Raw genomic sequence first — 7,616 nt, 5'->3', positions numbered from 1 at the left:
ACAAGTCAAAATCCAAACAATAGAGTGCAATATTTATAACACAAACAACAAAAGACTAGTGTTTGCAATCCATGTGGAATTTTTACAAATTAATAAAGACCACAGCACAATATAGATAAAAGACAAGTCACAGAAAAGGACCTCCAAGTGGCTTTTAAAATTCTATAGGAAGGTAGGATGTGGTGGCACACACCTGTAATTCCAGTTACTGGGGGCACTGAGGCAGGAGGATCTCAAGTTTGAGATCAGCCTCAGCAATTTAGTGACATTCTATCTCAAAATCAAAAAATGAAAAGGTTTGGGGATGAAGCTTATTAGTAAAGCACCCCTGGATTCAATCCCCAGTACTAGGGGGGAAAAAATCCTATGGGAAGACAATGGCATTTTAAAAAGAAATGCAAATTTAAAATCCATTGAAATTCTGTGAGATCAGTAAAAATCAAAAAAATTGATGTTTGAGTTCAGCGAAGGTGTGAAGAAATAGGTACTCGAATAGGCTGGTGAGTGTGTAAATTGGTATACCCTCTATGGAAGACAATTGGTGATATCTATCAAAATTATACACACCTGGATCCAGCAATGTTTCTTCTAGGGACACATCCTGTAGAGAGACTAGCTCAGGCATGGAAACATATATGAGCAATAATACTAATCGTGGCTTCATTTATAATGACAAAACACAGGAGACAACAAACATTATCAGTTACCTCTGTATGAAAAACCATTCCAAACTTAGTGTCCTTAAATGACTGCTTATTGTTGCCTTTGATTGCCAGGTCAGGTGAATTGAGCAACTGTGGTCGGCTGCAGGTCAGATAAGAACCTCTGCTCTTGGGAGTTGGCTGGCTGTTGGCTGGAGTGCTGAGGATGATGGGGCCATGTGTTTTACACCACCCAGCTGGCTAGCCCTGGCTTGTTCACATGGCATGGTGATAACAGTTTTCCATAAATAGCAAATTGAAATAAATGTGCATACCCTTTTGAGTCCTAGACTTGGGATCAGCATAGTGTCATTCCTGTTGCACTCAGCTGGCCAGAGGAAGCCATAGGGCCAACCCAGATACAAGAGGTATTAAGTTTCTACCTCTTTACTTGAAGAACTCAAAACATATTCCAAGGGGCATGGATACAGGGAGAAGTAAAGGTTTGGGTTCATCTTTGTATCCACAACCAACAGAAATACCTATTAATAGACAGAATCTAGTTAAAATAACACAAAAACAGAACAAACAAGGCAAGGTGACAGCCAATATTTTTAAAACAATAAGGCAAGGTAACACAATATTTTAAAAGAATAAATCTGTAAGAATTGAGATGAAAAATACGTCAAGATTTATTGTTAAGTGAAATAAAAAAGTAAGGTGCAGCACTGCTTTATACTATGTTACTTTTTTGGAAATATTTTTAAGTGGGCATATATATTTTTGCTTGTGATATGAAGTGGTTACCTTTGAAGAGGGGGATTTGGGAACTGGGGTCATGGGTGGGGATTTACTTTTCAGTCTATATTCCTTTGTATTTATTTTTCTATAATTAAAAAATTATCCTACAATATAATTTACTTATTTTTACTTTGTTATACAGTACTACCAGTTTTAACACATGTAAAATTTGTGTAGCGACTACTGTAATTAAGATACAAAACATTTCTTTCTCCCTGCAAAATGCCCTTGTGCTATTCTTTTTTTTTTTTCTTTTTGAGTGCTGGGGATGGAACCCAGGGCCTCACATATGCTAGGCAAGTGCTCTACCACTGAGTAATCCTCTAACCCTTTTTATTTTTTACTTTTCTTTTTTTTTTTTTTTTTTTGCGGTGCTGGGGATTAAACCCAGGGCTCCGTGCTTACGAGGCAAGCATTCTACCAACTGAGCTATATCCCCAGTCCCTATTTTTTATTTTGAGACAAGGTCTCACTAAGTTGTTGAGGTTGTCCTTGAACTTGCAATCCTTCTGCCTCAGTCAGCATGCACCACCATACCTGATTTGTGTTATTCCTTTCTATTCCCATCCTAACCTCTGGCAACCACTGATTTGTTCTCCATCTATAGTTTTTTTTTCTTCTTCTTAGATATAAAAAAGTGTGACCATGTATCATCAATTAAAAACTAGATAGATTTGTTATCTGTTAACCAAATATTACCTCTTCCAGGAATCATTTTCTGAGTTTTCCAACCAGACCGTTCCTATTTCCCTTGAAAACCCCATGTCCTTTATTTTTATCTTTTATGAAGTATATGATATTGTCTTATTTTATAATTACTTGTGGACATGTCCCAGGTCCTTTCTCCTAGCTTTCTAGCTTAAGAGCAGGGACCCTGTATTAATCATGTTTCTTATTTCCTATATCTTATAATGCTTTGATATAGAAAGTATGGTCCATCCCAAGGTTAGTTAATTCCTGGAGATAATAAACAACTTGCTTGCAATCACCCTTAGGATTTGTAAACCAGCCAATCCCAAGTCCATACTCCTGTTGCCTCTTATTGGGCCCCTATAGTCCAGGGCACTATTGCCCTGTCCTAAATCACCCTAGGGCCACATACTAGACAACTAGAGACCACTCCTGCAGCTCAGAGCCTGCCAGAATCATTCAAATATTTATCCAATCTTAACTCTGGTTAGTAGCTTACTCTGCCTTGCCCATTCTTTTCTAAGAAAACCACAGTAAAGACAGTTGCTCACGTTCCCCCTCACTTCTTCTGTCTCCTCACAGGCCAGGGGGCTTTCAATGTAGCCCTGTGTGGTCTGGTGTGCTCTCTTCCCTTGGAAGAGAGCAAACTCTTTTTTGAGGGGAAGTTGTCTCCCGATCTGTTGGTCTCATCGTCCCTGAGTAAGATCAAAATCCCAGGTGTATTTTTAAAACAGACCCTGCTCTTCTCATTTTCATATTCTGAGTTGTGCTTAACACCAGTGGGGTCTCCATGAATATTTGGTGAATTGTTTCTAATTGAATCATTTGATCCCATACTCTAGCAAATTTTATTTTGCTTTTGTTGACTATTGCAGTGTGTATGCACCTTCTATTCCTTCCTGTCTATTTCCAGAGTACAGCATCTATCAGAATGCTCTTTTCACACCTTGCTCTGGAGCTGTAGCAAGCTCAAGAAGTCAACTGCCTGTAGCATTTAACTCCCTGGTCTGTGTCACTCTGGAAAGCTCGGTTCTACAGAGAACATGGTGGAGCTGGCCTGTTGGTATTAAAACCTGACAACCCTTACTTGGCCTTGCCTTCTGGGAGAAAGATCCCTGATTTCTGACACTCACTGTCTGAAGGGAGGGATATTGAGAGCCTCTGAGGACAGAAGCTGAGAAAGACTTCTTTGTGCTGCTCCCAATGTCACTTGGTGTCTAGTTTTGGAGTGATGAGGGCTGGGACCTCTTCTCACCGGGGCACATCACAGTTGCAGGAAGACAGCTGTCTGAGTTTGGCTTCCAAGCACATGATGAAGGGCACTGCCTATCTGGTGAAGGCGGCAGCCTGCATGTGACACTTTTATAAATCAGGTTCAGGAAAACTCACTGCAACCAGAAGATGGAACTCAATTCTTTGGAGTGTGATCGTGAAAGGGCATGATTTTTTCCCCCCAATGACTGATTTACTTAGACAGTGCAGACTCTATCCCTCTGGTTAGTGCATTCCTTAATGATTCTCTCCATGGGTGGTGTGCCTTTCCTGTCACTTGTAATCACTCACAACAGTCTCATTCCAGTGTTTAAGATTTGCTACTGTTCATGTTTCAAAACATCAAATCTTGAGTGTCCTATTACCTGGCTCTGTGACTGTCCCAGAGCCTTGGCTCCTGTCCCTCTGCTAATCACATACATGTTCATGTACAACCATGGGAATCACTGGAAGTTCTCCTGATAACTTTCAGAACCCATGGAGACCTTGAGTGGGGTGGCAGGTGCCTACCTTCTTTGCTGGTACTTTATGCTCTAAGCCCTCCAAGTCTGACATTGGCCAGTCCAACGAGCCTCCCACTTGCAAAGAATCTCTGGTCTAGGAATAGGCATCAGTATCTGTTAGGGTTGAATTGTGTCCCCCAAAAAGATATGTTGAAGTTTTCACTCTTAGTATCTCAGACTGTGACCTTATTTGGAAACAAGGTGACAGCGTATGTATTAGTTAAGGTGAGGTCATACTGGAGAAGTAGAGAGGAGAAGGGCTGGGGATGTAGCTCAGTGGTAGAGAGCTTACATAGCAAGTGTGAAACTATGGCTTCCAGCCTTAGTACTGGGGGAAAAACAAAAACAGAAGCGACAAAGAGACACACAGGGATGAAGTGGCTATGTGTGTATTGATGGGCCCGAGACTGGAATAATGTATCCACAAGCCAAGAACACCAATGATGGCTGGCAAACCATGAGAGGCTGAGAAGAGGCAGGGAGGGATTCTCCTCCACAGGTTCCAGAGGGAGCATGACTCTGTCAACACCTTGATTTCAGATGTCTGGCCTCTTGAGTCTTGACACAATAAATTTCTGTTGTTTTGAGCCACTTAGTGTGTGGTACTTTGTTGCAGAAGCCCTGGGAAACTAATACAGTACCTCTGCTCATAAGTTTCCAAGTGCAAAGGAACATACATCAATCACACCTATTTGATCCTCAAAGGAGGAGGTGGGGAACTAAAGTGTCATGCACTGTGCTTCTAGGTACCAGAATGTTCTCTGAAGAATTTCTCATCATTCTCTGCTCCAGTGAGTTCTGCAGATCAGTCATTATCTGGCTGGAGGATGGGAGACCTGTCTTTTCTCCTTTCAGGCATCGATAACCTTTGCTAGTGTTTCTCTCAGAGGCCCCTCACTCTTCTTCAGGGCAGGGAAAACACTCATGATCACTGCAGAATTCATAAGACTGGGACCCTCCTTCCTGTTCAACTCTTTCCATGGGATAGGTGGTAGGCAGGCCAGGTCTGGCTCCTTTTACCGTGCCCTATGCGACTAGGTAGGGAATTCTCTAAATGTAGCATGTGACATCCTGACTGTGACTTGCTTTTCTTGTCCTCACCTTAGGTCCTGCCCATCATTCTAGGTAACCAGAAGAACCCTGTTCAGTATCGTGTTCCCTCATTTAGAGTCGACTCTGTACTTCAGAAGAGCCCAGAAGGGCTGTGATATGAGGTGGATTGTTTCGGGGTCTCAAAGGTTAGAGGGAGAGGGCAGAGTGAAGCAGGGAGAGCCAGCCTCCTCTAGCAATGCCACCTGTTGAGATCCCAGTGAGTTCAGAAAGAAGGTCACCTAACCCCTGAGAGGTCAGAGCCTAGAACTGGGAATCTCATTATGTTTCTCTACCTGAATCAATATTTTTTCTTGGGGGAAATCTCACCTCTGAGTATATCTAGGGCAGAATTAAAAGTGGAAAGGGGCACAGTTCAGCATGAAGCCTGAGATGGGAGGTATGTGTGGAACTGAGGAGAATCAGCCTCAGTCCTGGCCTTAGTTCTAGCAGAGAGGAAGGCAATTTCCAGGCAGAATCAAGTCCATGCCCCACTTCAGGTTCCTCTCTGAGGGGCTGCCCCCTTAATAGAGCTAGTATTTTCTGGTTCTCAGATAGCCGTCTTGGCCAGGTCACTCTGAAGAGCACTGGGACAAATGCCTGACTTCCTGTGGTATTAGGGGCTGGCCTGTTCTGAGGTAATGGGATCTGAGGTGGTCCTACCCAGGTCTGCCACCCCATTCTGTACCTACCTGAAGGCTCCTCCCAGGAAGCAGTCAGTGTAGCTCAGGTAAGTCTTTGCTTGGCTGTCATTGGCAAAGAGCTAGAGCTTTTCCAGTCCACCTGGAGAACAAGGAAGGAGAGGTTGCTAGTTGCTAAGGTGGCTCTGGGAACAGGCTCCTTGCCCTGAGCTCCATTGGACTTGGTCAAGGCAAGCTTGTCTTTCTTTTTTTTTTTTTTGGTGCTGGGGATCGAACCCAGGGCCTTGTGCATGCAAGGCAAGCACTCTACCGACTGAGCTATCTCCCCAGCCCCAAGCTTGTCTTTCTTGATGTGTCTCATTTCCAACTAGCTTCCCGAACTTTTTTTTTGGTAATGGGGATTGAACTCATGGACACTCGACCACTGAGTCACATCCCCAGTCCTATTTTGTATTTTATTTAGAGACAGAGTCTCACTGAGTTCCTTAGTACCTCACTTTTGCTGAGGCTGGCTTTGAACTCATGATCTTCCTGCCTCAGCTTCCAGTGCACTGGGATTACAGGCATGGCCAATGTCTCCAACCTTCTCTTTTTGTCTTTGTCAGACATAGAGGAAGCTAGTCAGATGGGCGGAATTCTTCATTCTAGGCCCCTTAAGGGCTGACTGCCAGCCTGTGGACAGGACATCCTCGGGTTGGGGGCCTACTCTGGTCCAATTATATGAAAAGTTCTGGGCAAAGAGCAGCTCAGCTGAGCAGAGGTGGAGGCAGGGCAGGATGAGCTAACAGGTGGGAGTGGGCTGGAGTGCTTCCTGACTGACCCGCTAGCTCAAGTGTTTGCTTCACAGTGATCCCTCTGTTCCTCTCTAACTACTCTTTCCCTTCCTAAATCAGTCCTTTGGGTAGGATACGGCTATAATTTTCCTCGGTGTAAATTTCCCTGGACAAGAGAGGTGATAGGAGGGCAATGGGTGATGGTGAGGGAGATAGAAGGTGCTGGAAGTTGGGAGAAAAGGCCTATGAAAAGGGGAGGTGACAACTTAGGTTTTGTGTGTGTGTGAGATTTTATAACTATATTAGACAATCAGTGATTAGTTCTCATCCACATTGACTGTCTAGATTTTTGAAAGTGGTAATAGGGACATAAGTTAGCAAAGTATAGAGTTTTTTTCAGCTGGTTTCCATCCCCATTATGTTTTCTGGATAATTGCTCAGGGATGTGTTGTAAGACACTGCTTATCCCTTTGCCTAGACAACTCAAACCTGGCATCAATGCACATACCTGGAATCAATGCGCATACCTGGAGTCCCCATCTCCTTTATGGCAAATTTTCAGATCTCTTTGAGGACCCAGGGAACATGCTTCTTAAAGTCCACTCCATGGATGCACTTGTGCACATTGGTGGTGCATTCTCAGGTCACCACCTTGTTGATGACGGGATGGCTCTCTTCTTGCCATCCTTCTTTGTGGGAGCCATTCTATAGGGCCCCAACCTTCTCTCTCTCTCTCTGTTCCCTGTTTGGAGAAGTGAGACCATGGCCTTTTTCAAGGTGACAAAGTCCCAGAAAGCCCCCTCCCACCCATGCCCAATGAGGTAAGTAGCTGAAGCATATCTACAAAGGTAATGTTTGGAGGCTGCCACTCAGCTCCTCTCTTTGATTTGGAATCCAGTGGTGCCAGATGTGACAATGAGCCTACTACTAGGCCTGGACACAGGAGGACTCCTGATACTTACTGGACTAGAAAAATCCAGGTACAGAGGTGTTGACTGGTGTCTGGCTCAGATCTCAGGAAGGAGAAATACAATCTCTCCTCAAGGAGTTTCTAATCTCGCTGACATTTCAGTCATCTCTAAAGTACTGAATAATGTAGGCAGTTATAGTAAGTCCTTAATTATGTGACTTGTACCCTAAGTGCTATAGTGACCCCAGGACATTATGGTATTGGCTGGAGAAGGAGCTAAGGGGGGATTCCTGAAA

General features: G+C 43.8%; 1 pseudogene; it reads right to left on the bottom strand.

Moving 5' to 3' along the window:
• Positions 1 to 6,727: 6,727 nt before the first annotated feature.
• LOC124983693 (60S ribosomal protein L31-like) lies at positions 6,728 to 7,114 on the bottom strand (annotated as a pseudogene).
• Positions 7,115 to 7,616: the final 502 nt, after the last annotated feature.

This window comes from Sciurus carolinensis, chromosome 4 (assembly GCF_902686445.1).
Source record: "Sciurus carolinensis chromosome 4, mSciCar1.2, whole genome shotgun sequence".
Classification (NCBI taxonomy): domain Eukaryota; kingdom Metazoa; phylum Chordata; class Mammalia; order Rodentia; family Sciuridae; genus Sciurus; species Sciurus carolinensis.
Note: the sequence above shows the minus strand (reverse complement) of the source record. Positions and strands in the feature narration are given on the sequence as shown.